The sequence below is a fragment of the Panthera onca genome (genome assembly GCF_046562875.1).
Source record: "Panthera onca isolate mPanOnc1 chromosome Y unlocalized genomic scaffold, mPanOnc1 haplotype 2 h2.ChrY_unloc_1, whole genome shotgun sequence".
Classification (NCBI taxonomy): Eukaryota; Metazoa; Chordata; class Mammalia; order Carnivora; family Felidae; genus Panthera; species Panthera onca.
In genome coordinates this window covers 2,567,971-2,581,077 of record NW_027675864.1, presented here as the reverse complement: position 1 = coordinate 2,581,077, position 13,107 = coordinate 2,567,971, and positions in this window count along the sequence as shown.

Sequence of the window (13,107 nt, the reverse complement as noted above, 5' to 3'; positions counted from 1 at the left end):
ACACGGAAGGTTTTGTTTAGTAAAATTAACTTGGGAAATTCTTTATAAGTAGGTAAAATTGAAAATGCATTGAGAAACCACACGGTTTCTATTAAAAACCAATGAGTGAATTTCAAAAAATAATGAATAAAAACCTGGTGCTGGTTATGGACACAGATGGAATCCACTCGGAAATGACTTGGACTTGTACCAATCTCACATACTGATCTGGAAATCTTTCCAGGATAATTTATTTTAAAATGGAAGTCACATAGTGTAAATGAGTAGGGGTAAGCGTGGTGACTAAACCTGCCTACATAATAGCCGTTGGAATTCTCTGAAGTATTACTGATCTAGAGTGGTGGTACATTTTTTTTGGCACCAAATAACTGGTTGAGGTTATCTTTGGGCAAAAGAGATTTTCCTCACTTGTGTTTGTCATTGTTGTTGGATAACAGGAAATATCCACATTACCATGCATCACTCTTATAAATATCATGGCAGTTGGTTAACAGTTTTGCTCCAGGACTTTCCTTTATTATCTTATGTCCATGCACAGTTGTGTTAGCAGGTATTGGTCTTTTGTTTGACAATCAAAGACCACAGGGATCAAACAGGAGAGCCACACAGAGTACTTTTCACTTTTATGATAGTGTTTATGTCCTGTGATCCAGCATGGAATTCTTGATTATCCAAGTGACCTCAGTTATTGGTGGCAGCAAGACTTAATGGTGTTTAGTCAGTGGTGCCGCAGCCAGATTTTACTGCGATATCGGAAGGGCCAAGGAGTGATTTTGTACCACTATTCTTTCAAGTTTAAGTATTCTGCAATAGAACCATCCATCCCAGGCTGAAACATGACCTATTAAATCTTCAACATTAGGGTTTCTCTCTGCTTGGCAGCTTTTTAGGGGAATAATGAGAGTTGTGATTTTTTAAAATTTTCTTTTAATGTTTATTTATTTTTGAGACAGAGAGAGACAGAGCATGAATGGGGAAGGGTTAGAGAGTGAGGGAGACACAGAATCTGAAGCAGGCTCCAGGCTCCAAGCTGTCAGCACAGACCCCGACGCGGGGCTCGAACCCACGGACCATGAGATCATGACCTGAGCCGAAGTCGGACGCTTAACCGACTGAGCCACCCAGGCACCCCGAGAGTTGTGATTTTGACTCTTGAGCTTGTAGAGTTCAAATGGCATAGCTTCCTAATATACAGTTTCCCAGTAAGCCTCATATTCTTTTTTTCACTACTCATTGATAATGTGTTGTTACAAATACTGCCACATGAGTAAATAAAAGTGAATAATTATTTAAAAGATGCAGAGGGTTAAATTATACTCGTTTCATAGGAAGCTTATATAAATTTTCGTTACTAGCTTCCATGGCCAATGGTATTTCAAATACAGAGGTTTTTCTCCCCCACCCTTCCCAAATTAACTGTTTTAGCTAATTAGCCCCTGAGGAAAACATACATATTTGTACAACTTCCCTATTGTATATAATTGTATAGTAATTAAAAATGAATCCAACGACCATATTAGAATGTAATTTCAACATATAGCTTATCGAGGTAGCTTCCCAGAGGGTTTTGAAATTAGATGTAGCTGGGAGGATAACTTTGCTCAGCACAGCTTTGAAACACAACCATTGACACCATGCAGTTATTTGAACTTAACTGAGAATCTTAGTTTTTCCCTGCTATACCTTGTTACTTTATTGCACTTGAACTTGCATTCATGCTTTGGGTTATCTGGGCTATCTGATTTCGGTTTGGATCTGAATGTCCATCCTAAATTCAATATGTTGTTTAGCTGGTCCCTTAAAAAATATTGCCATTTCTAGTTTAAAAAACAGGATGTTAACAAAAATCTTTGTTTTTGCTAAGTTTTTAGCAAAACCTTGCTGAAGTTTTGTTTTACAACTTATAAAATGTGAAGAAACAACTAATATAGTTGATTCATATATTAATAGGAAAATGAAAGTATTTTATGTATTCTTTTGGGCAGACCGTGAAAAGGAACTTGACACGGTGGCCTTTCTGGTGAGACATTCATTTACTGTCTTCTAAAACGAGTCTGCGCTTAGGTTGTACAGATTTGTGAAATAAATCCCATAGTCTTTATTCATTCTCATACCTTTATATCTCATATGGCACAAGTAAGGAGGAAGTTTATGACCTTGCTATGCTTGAGTGCCTATATGTGGTGACTGGCACCTCAAATAAGCTTTTGAATTCCTGATGTCATTTTTATCCCCCTTCTACTTGTCATCCAGCAACTTAATTTTCCTTATAGAACCAGTAATGTTACAATTGTGGAGAGAAAGCTTCATTGTTGTTTACTGTCACTTTTGTGCTGTGTGTTTTGTCCAAGTTTGAGTAAACAATTGATCCAGTATAATTTAAACCGGTGGCTGACACATATTGATTTGCTGTGTGCAAACAATAGTACTAGTGTTCTGAAAACTGTTGAATAAAAATGCATGAAACATATTTGGATACAAAGAAATCTGAGCAATTTTGAACTCATAGTTTTTTGGTGTTCCAAGGATTGCCATGGAGCTCATAAAATTAGTGTTTTTAGTGCATATATAATTTATATATATAATATTTGTATTATTTAGTGGATATATATATATATATAAATAAATATATATATATACAATATATATATATATTTTATATATATATAAAATTTGCTTTATTGGTGTGTTGTAAATATTTTTGGTAGATTGTCATGTTTTATGGGAATTAGAACTCAGTTGTTTGTCATGGAATTGAATTGTGTTCTGGGACAGTTTAATGTGCACATATGATTAAGATTAAAAATCTGCTTGTACTTTTCTTTTTAATGTATTAACTGTACATATGTGTTAGAGAATATGCGGTGTCTGTCTCTTTTCATGATGTTAGAAAGTTTTTGAAATGGAATCTTATGTTTGCATGTGAATCGCAAAACCACGTGAGAAATTTTTATTTCTTTTGTTAACGTCAACACCCTGGAAGCCTGGAGATATGGTTTTTATGCGATTTTGGGAGTCAACACTTTGTCAATATCAAGTCTGATGATCTAGTGAATCTCTGAGACAATGCTTCATGCCAGAGTCCAAACCATTACCCAGTTTGCCACAATAAAGACTTTAAAACTGCATCAAAGTTCATTTTGTGTCCTGACTCCAACCCCCTTCTAGTAGTGATAGAAAGCCTAACACTCACGTTTTTATATTATAAAAGAACGTAAGTGTGCTGCATAAGAGTAGCAGCAGTAAAGGCTGTCCTAGAGAATAAAGTAAAGCCAGAATTTTCATTACAGCCTAGCGGGTAGACGTAGAGTGCTAGCAAGGGCAGGATTCATAGTATTATGTGCCCTGGATTTGTCTTTGTGTCTGAGTTCCTATGAATAATTGGAAGCAGCAGTGTACTAACTGTGGATCACATTGCCTGCGGTGGGATGGAAGATTGACCACTCGAAACCATTAGAACTGTACGTAAGTTACAGAAATACTCTGTGCTTTAGCTTCCTGAAAAACCACATGTGGTTAGTAAAATAAATTATTGGACTACTGAAAGGATTAAAAAAGGATGTTAATGGGTGAACACATAGAAAATGCTTCATAAATGCTATTAATTGGAGGCATGTGGGCTGAATATAAATATATATGCTGAGAGGTACTTGCGAGTTTAACATCCTGAAAATAGAGTGTGGTCTGAGAAAGCCAAAAGACAAATGATGAGAAGGTAATGTATGAGTGGGTTTAGTTGAAGAAAGAGACAGCAGGTGGTGAGGTTAAGTTGATTTATTAGGTAGTTTTCGCTGTTGGAGGTTTTCTAGATTTCCTTAGATATTTGGGGTATTTTTGTCCTATGTTCTGAAATATATTTAAAACATACTGTTATATATATTAAACTATCTGAGAATTTATACAAATAATAAGAGTTACCGATCATGAACTTGCCAAATGTCAACACGAAATTTTCATTTTGGGTAAGCTCGGTAATGTGTGCTTTAAATCCGTGTGAGTTTACATGTACAAAACTAAATTTGAAGCAATATGTGTGAGTTTTGTACTTCCTGTGTTAAAGGAGACCAGTAAGTGCAGTAGTTAGATTTGAAATAGCAGAACGTTGTTACCATAGGGAAAAGATAGCCTCACAGTTGAAGCATGGACACACTCATCTTCTTTAGATTTGGATCTAATGCCTGTGACTTAGCTCTGATTCCACTCCCACCTTCAGAAGGAATAACAACATATTCTAGGTTGGGGAGCAAGTCAAAGTTACAGTAGCTGAAATTAACAATAAAAGAATTTCCCTAGATGGAATTTATCCGGTGGCAAGAAGATCAAAACTGAGCCTGGCTGCAGATTTTGCAAGAGCAATGACTTATCGTCAGCGCTCCCTTGTCTTGGCAATGGCACCTTACACTGAAATTTATAACATGCGGGACATATCCAGAGCCCAAAAGGAAAGCAGTGCTGAGAAAGGATGGGACAGTATGGCTCCCAAGCAAATTTGAATAAATATTCTAGGGGACTCAAAACTGAACTTCTCTTACTTTGAAAGGTATTCATAGAAATGTTAATGTTTAGATTCTTCCAACTATTGAAAAAAGTTATGTAAAATGTGTGTGTATATATATATATATATACACATATATATACACATATATACACATATGTATATATACATATACAAATATATATACATATATACATATATGTATATATACATATACACATATACATATATGTATATATACACATACACATATACATATACACATATGTATATATACATACATGCATACACATATACATATACATATATGTATATATACATATATATAAATATATATATACATATATATACATATATATATTTCTCTCTTCTAGGATGTTTTAAAGTACATATTCTTTAAATGTTTAGTAGAGACAGTAGAGAAAAAAAGGGTGTGATTTAGGGGTCTGCACTCAGATTAAAATGAGATTACGGAAGTATAGAATACATTCAAAAGGACATATATTATTTTTTTCATGTTTGTTTATTTTTGAGAGAGAGACACCGTGTGAGCAGGGGAGGGCCAGATAGGAAGCCACAGGATCAAAGCAGGCTCCAGGCTCTGAGCTGTCAGCACAGAACCTGATGTGGGGCTCGAACTCACAAACCGTGAGATCATGACCTGAGCCAAAGTTGGACACTTAACGACTGAGCCACCCAGGCATCCAAAAAGGACATATATTATTAAAAGTATTCTGAGCACAGCTTGATGAAATTAAGTTCAATATACTTGTGGAACCTGCACTCATTAAACAAGGTACCAGTACCCCAAGGGACCACCTGTGCCTCTTTCAGTCACGGTCTATCTCTCCTTTGGGACAGCAATTATTCTGACTTCTTACAGAATATACAACTTTTGCTTGTTTTGGGACTATATAGAAATGGAATTATGTGTCCTACACCTAGCTTCTTTCACTCAAACTTATGTTAGTGATATTCATGTTATTGTGTGTATAGATCCTTTATGCTCATTGGTGTATAGAATTTCCTTATATGAATAGTTTACAATATTTCCGCAACGCTTGGTGGACATTTAGGTAGGTTATGCCTTAGGGTAATTATGAATGAAACTTCAGTGAATATTATAGGGCACGTTTGGTGAACATATTTTAGGATAGTATTTATTTATCTAGGAGGGAATTTGCTGGGTCACATGTCATCCAACTTATCAGCTTTGGTAAGATTCCTCCAAACTGTTTCCAAAATGGTTATACCAATTTACATGAACTTTTTTCTATAGTAGTGCCTGCGTAGTGTCTGTGAGCTCTGAATACTTGATAGCTTTGCCAACACTTGCTAATATGGTCTTTTTCATGTTATCTATTCTGGCATGTGTACAGATTTTTTTTTTTATTTGAGAAATTTCAATCCAGGTATTGTCTACAAATAGTTAAAACAAACAAACAAACAAACAAACAAACAAACAAACAAAACCCCACAACATCCAAATTACAGATCAGGACTTGCAATAAACAAAACAAAAGCTTTGTTTCCCCCACGAACACCTCTTCCCCAGAGGCAACGTTTTCTTTTGTTTCCTTTTTAATTTTTTTTTAAATCAGTGTTTTTTTAAACAGACCATTTTTTATGAACAATTTTAGATTTAGAGATAAATTGCACAAAAAATACAGTTTCCTCACCCCCACTAGTTTCTATAGTACCTTGCACTAATGTGGATACATTAATTATAAGTGGTGGATGAGCCATCATTGATTGACACATTATCATTAGACACATCATCATTAGTAACAGTTAGGGTTTATTTTGTGTTATATAGATTCATAAGTTTTGAGAAATGTAAATGGTATGTACCTACTATTGCAGTATCATACAGAATAGTTACACCACCCTAAAGTGCCCTGTGCTCCACCTATTACCACTTCCTCTCTCCCCCTAAACCCTAATAACCACTGGTCTTTTTACTGTCTCAAAAGGTGTTTTGTTACTGTTGTTGTTGTTGTTGTCGTTGTTGTTGTCGTTTTGTTTTGATTTGTTTTGTTTTTCCAGAATGTTATCATAGTTGGAAACGTAAAGCATATGGCTTTTCGGATTGGATCCCTTCATTTAGTAATCCACATTTAAGTTTCCTCCATGACTTTTAAGTAGCTCCCTTTCTCCCTCTTTCCTTCCCTCCTCTTCTGTCTCTCTGCCTTCCTTTCATTAAGGGAGTTTATTTTTTAAAACAGCTTTTGGTTTACAGAAGAAGACTGGAAAGGACAGAGTTCCCCTGTTCTCCCTCCTATCCCCCAAAACATAGTGTTCCCTATTGTAAACTTCTTGTGTCAGTGTAGTGCATTTGATACAACGGATGAGCCAAAATGGAAACTATTATTAACGAAAGTCCCAGGTTTACCTTAGCATTCACTGTGGTGTGCAGTTCTGTAAGTTTTGACAAATGCACAATGCCATGATTCAAAGAATTTCACTGTCTTACAAGATGTTTCAATGCCGTAAATATTCCCTGTGCTTCATCTATTATTCATCTCTCCCTTCCCCCCTGAGTTCCTGGCAACCACAGGTCTCTTTACTGCCTCCATTATTTCAGGCAACACTTTTAACTGTTCCAAGTTTATATTCTTTTCTTAGGTATCTTCATGAATATAAGTAATATAGCATACTGCTGCTTATTGATTTGTCAGTTTTAAGCACCGTCTACTGACTTCCTATGTACCTTGCAGCCAAACAAAGGATGGCGAAGCAATCAGGAATTAGTATCATCAGAAAGCTGTTTCCACCCCCAGGGCTAGAGAAACTCAGAACCATACCTAGCAGGATCTGAGAACATGGGAGAAGAGTCTCTTGGAAAGAAGCTAGAATTTGGAGGAGATAAAATCACTGGTAGCAAGTGGAGCGGGAGAGAGAAAAACCTCTGGGCTTATACCTTCCTCCCTTTCTCCCGTCAAACACCCATTGGTCAAACCCCTCTGGAAGCCAGTTGGCAAGGAACCAGGAAACACAGTGTGTAGGAGAAGTGCAGGAACTGGATCTGAGGGCAAAAAGACATAATGGATGAAGTTACATATATGTCCCAGTTAGGGTTCTCCAGAGACTCAGTATCAATAGGAATTGGTTCACAGGCTTATGGAGGCTGAGAAGGGCAGACCCAGGAGATCCAGTAGTTTAGTTCCAGGGAGACTCCCAAAGCCTAAGAATCAGGAGAGCTGATGATGTATGTTCCATTCCAAGTCTGAGTCTGAAGTCAGGAGACCAATATCGCAGCTTGAAGACACTCAGATACACAACAGTGGATTCTCTCTTACTCTACCTTTTGTTTCATTCAGGTCTTCAATCAATTAGTTGAGGCCACCCAGTGTTTGTCAAGGCAATATGTTTGCTTAGTCTCCTGATATACAGATGTTCATTGTACTAAGAAATGTCCCCACAGACTCACTAGAAATAATGTTTAACCATATACCTGGGTACCCTGTGGCTTAGCCCAGTTAAAACATGAAATTAACCATCAGAAGATATAATTTTATGTGTGTATGTATGTATGTATGTGTGAATGAATATATGTTATTTGAGAGAGAGAGAGAGAGAGAGAGAGAGAGAGAGAGCGCCTATGCTCAAGCAGGATAGGGGCAGAGAGAAGAATTGTGAGCTGTCAGTGCAGAACCTAATGCTCATCTTAGTCTTATGAACTGTGAGATCATAATGTCAGCCAAAATCAAGCGTTCGATTCTGAACTCACCGACCCGCTCAGGTACCCCACAAGATGTAATTTTAAAATAGAGACCTATTTCCCTTACCTGTACTGTCATTTTTCATTCCTTAAATTGTAAGATAAATGTCTTCCTTAACCTTGTTGCACTTTTTCTCGGTCTCCCATCAGCTTTGGACTTCTGTTTGTCATTGTTAACACTGGTATTATGCTCTGCAATCAAGTCTCTTTCCAAGGTTTAAGGTTGATTCTAAAACTTGAAAACTAATAAATGGTTTAAATTATTGGGATTATTAAATAATATGCTAACATTAGAATTACTACTCTTTTCCTGGAGTCCTTGGACCTGCTGAATGAGGACCTCTCTAGGATCAAGGTGAAATGGGTCCTTTTTCTTTGTATTCCATCAGTGCTTTAAACCACGCCATGTTTCACTTGTCTCATTCAGACTAAGACCATCTTATGGATATTTTCTGATTCTCCTTAGTTTTCTAATTGCACTTCTTTGTTTTATTGCACTCTTTCAGTGTTCTCAAATCATGCCACTTATGACATCTTCCTGTTAACCTCTTAGAGGTCACTTATGGACCCTTCTCTTTTCCTGCCTCATTTAGTTGGAGACTCAGTAGGTCTGCTTCATAGCTTCCTTCCTGTGATTTTCCTCTACTACAGTCCCCGTTTGTTTCCATGGTTTCATGGTAATATGGCTATCTGGGGAGTGAGGGAGCATTTAAAAGCCTGGACTCTAGAGCCAGACGGCCTGGACTTAGTCTTTACTTGTTCCACTTACCAACTGTGTAAGTTGGATGTTGGATGAGTTATTTGTCTTCTTTATAACCCTATTTCCTCCTCTAGAAGATAATAATCGTAATTGTATATACTTTACAAGTTTGTTGTGTTTAATATGTAATAATATGTGAAAATAACCCATAACAGTGTCTGGCACAAAAATAAACACTGTTAATGTTGGCTATTATTAAGTATAATTTTTCTTTATTTTTTTCACTCCTTGTTTTGCTGGAGTACACCTTCAGATAACTTCCTAATGAAGAATGAATAGAATCAAATGTTCTGAGTCTTTGCACATCTGAAGATATCTTGAGTCCACTCTCAAATTGAATTGATAATTTTGATAGGTGTACAATTCTAGCTTCTTTTTTTATTTTATTTATTTTTAATTTTTAAAGTTTACCTCCACATTAGTTAGCATGTAGTGCAACAAGGATTTCAGGAGTAGATTCCTCAGTGCCGCTTACCCATTTAGCCCATCCCCCCTCTCACAACCCCTCCAGTGACCCTCAGTTTGGTCTCCATATTTATGACTCTCTTATGTTTTGCCCCCTCCCTGATTTTATATTATTTTTGTTTCTCTTCCCTTATGTTCATCTCTTCCACTCATAGAATTCTAGCGTCTATTGGCCAGTTGCCCCTTCCATCGATTATCCCCTGATCACAACACCATTGGAACTACAATATCTGCTCTTTAGAGTGTTTTTGACTCACCATCACTTTCACCTTCTTGTATTTTTCAAAACCATTCAGTACGTCTGGCGTATGCTAAGGAAAAGGGAATGGAGGTCCACCTTTTGAAGGGCTTAAAAGAGAATTTATGAACATATTTTAGACTGCCACAGCCTGTCTGCTGGCCTCCTATTATTCACTTTCATCCTGCATGAAAAATATCCTCACCCTACCCCAAGAATCCTCCCTCTTAAAGACTCAACCCTTGTAACATCAGCTCAAAGTCCAGGATATTTTTATCTAAATTAGGTCCAGGTGTGAATGAGTCTCCTTGGGTGCACTGGTCCTCGATTCTACTTTCAATCTGAAGACCTATGAATGAAGACCTATGAATTAAGCATACAACCAACACGGGCACGTGATAACCAGAAAAGACACACACCACACACACACACACACACACACACACACAGAAAAAACAAACAAACCAACAAAACACAAACATTTCTGTTCCCAAAGAAAGGAAGGAGGTTATCATGAGTCACTGGTCCATAACAATTCTGAAGTTCATCTGGCCCAGGTAGGCATTCCTTTCATTGGGTCTTAAGGCCTGGGAATGATTTTCCATGGCTCGAGCTCCTCTGGGGTTCTGGCTTTCAACCTCCAAGTCATTCTTCCCTTCTCATGAAAGGTAGCCTGTGTCTACAGCCTTATGGTTGTCTCGGCCTACTTACTGATTGTAGGAGTTTGTGGGTCCAAAGCCTTCTTTCATTTTACTCTCTGGGATTAAGTAAACCCTTCTCTAACATGGACGTTTTCAAAACTTTATAAGGAAAAACACTCCTAAACTTCAAGTTATGTTGTAACAGAGAGAACCCTGTGCCCCACAGTTTAGTCTGCGAGGGTATGCTTAAGAGAGAGAACACTGGTATTCTCCAAGACCCTTCTTCATTTAGGACACTTTTCTCGCATCTTTTCCCCAACGTCATCTGCTGAGTGAGGTTGGTAATAATTTCACCTTCAATAAGAGTGACATTATTGATGTTATCTGTGCTAACAAAACATGAAATTGTATTTGAATGGCATTGAGTAAGGGCAAGTAGTATCGGTTAGGGACGTGTTCAGCTGTCACAGAAAGGCTGCCACCAGTGGCATGAAAGAAGAGAGTTTTACTCACAAAGAGGCTGTAGGCTGTGTCCCATTAAGGCAGAAATGTCATCTGTAGCAGTCTACATGGAATGGCAGAGCTGCCAATTTCTTTATGACCTACTACACAATTTTGGAAAAAAGGGTAGCAGCCATTAATATAATAATACAAATATTTTTACCACTTTCCATCTTAAAGATGCATCACATGTGTGAGCATTTCAAGCTCACAGCACATCTGTGAGGTAGAATTGTTGATGTCTTTTGGAGGTCATTCTTTTTCTTCTTAAGTCAAAAATTAGCTGTCATTTTTCTAGGGTATGTGGCTTCACCAAATCCCCTCCTAGTTTTCCTTTGCTTATCAATGCATCAAGCAAATTCATAGGAATTCTAGAATTTAATACTTGTGAGTCAGGGAGAAACCAGTTCTGCCTTATCAAAACACATTAAATACTCATGCCATTCAGTATACTCTCAGATGAACTGTTGGAATGTGCTCCTGTATTAGCGTTGTATTTCTGTTGGCAAGAACCTTGCCTCCTAGGAGTCACTGTAACTTTCATATCTATTAGTAATTGCCAATGAAGTAAAAACCAAGAGATTTCTTTGTCTTCTTGTTGACACGTTATAATGTATTAAGTTACCCCGTTTCCTTGTTTAATTTCTTCGCATCATATACCAACTGCAATATCATCATGGAACAATGGTGGCCCGAATGTAGCATTATCAGCTCTGAAAACTTCACATATGGCCACGGTAACAGTTATGGCCATGGTAACAGTTAGGGTGGACTCCATCCAGTTCTTGGCCTATTGGGCTTGTCTGATTCTGTCCGTTTATCTACCTCCCACCCCATACCCCGGCCCAGCAGCAGTGAGAATATGGTTAGTCAGTGAATCTCCAGCAGATACAGATGCAGACCATTTCTCTGGATAATCTTCATGGTTGACTGTGGCCTGGGTAGCAGGACTGGTTGAGACAGAAACACCTGATTTGGGTGCCATTAAGCAGTATCTGTGCCCTCCCTGAGAAATGGGACAGTATGCATTTCAAACCCTTCAAGTCTCCAATTCTCCCTGCAGACTTCTGTGTTTTGTTGCTTTCATCCACCTACCAAAGCAACCCAAACTTTATGCTAAAGAGAGTGGGCCTCATGTGTCCTTTGCAGATTGGAATGCTGTTACTAGTTTGGGTTATCTTAACAACAACTGGCAAATTATCTATAAATGTAGAATTCGGTGTGAATTCGGAATCTGTGCCTGTAGTAAGCCCTCCATGATTCCATTAATTAAGGAGAGGTATCAGACCATACTGTAAGAAACACTGCCTTCAAATGCTACAGCTCTATGGACTTTCAAAGCACTATTTCTAACCTGGTTATCAAAAGTCGTTAAGTCTTTGTGAGTATACATTCAGAACTTTTTTAAGATCTAGATCGTAGTCTCCAATTTTTCATTACCTTCCTAACCCATTTATTCCCAGAGTTCTCTTCATTTTTGAATCGTTCTGTTGGGCCTTTGACCACACCTGTCAAATAAAAAATTTCCTCAAATTGAATATATAAACATTTAAGAGCAGTCATGTGTTCAGTGCCCAAATATTTTATTATTTCCGTTAGGAGTTTATTCTGTCTGTGGACGGTGAAACAACAAATGTCTTTTTTTTTTCTTTTTTCCCCACATAAGTAAATAGATGTGCAAGGCAGAATGCTAGGTACCTGTCAAGGGTAATAGGACATTCATGAGAGTAAATAAGATTTCTGTCATCAAAAAAAGGAAAAAAAAGATTATTTGGTGAACTAAGATAAGCTAAAAAGCTCTACTGAAATGATGATAAAGCTCGTCTTTAAAGCTTGCTTTGTGTACTGATATTATTCCTTTTATCTTGAAATCTAAAGAAGCTTTTCTCTTTGGCTCTTAACATGAAAGGAAAAGACATTTTTCCCCTATATGTTCTTCTGCCATTTTTATGCTGAGCTTTTCCAAAAGGCTTTTATATATTCATGGCTTTTTATCTTCATCCTTTGTCCAAAACAAGCCTTGACATTGGGAATGATGTGGACTATTTCTAACCCAAGCTCAGAGGACTTAACTACTCATAAAACCCATCATTTGAGGAGGCATTGAACTCGTATCATGGAGTTCCTTGTGCAGCCCATCGGCAGGATTCCACTGAAGTAATCGATAGCATCGTGGAGACCCTGTCTCCAGAAGGAACTAACAACAAATAAGGATTTGACCTTAGAGGCAGATTTTCCTAGAAATCTAGGAATCAAGAGGGCCAGAAGTGGGATGGTGGGAGAGGA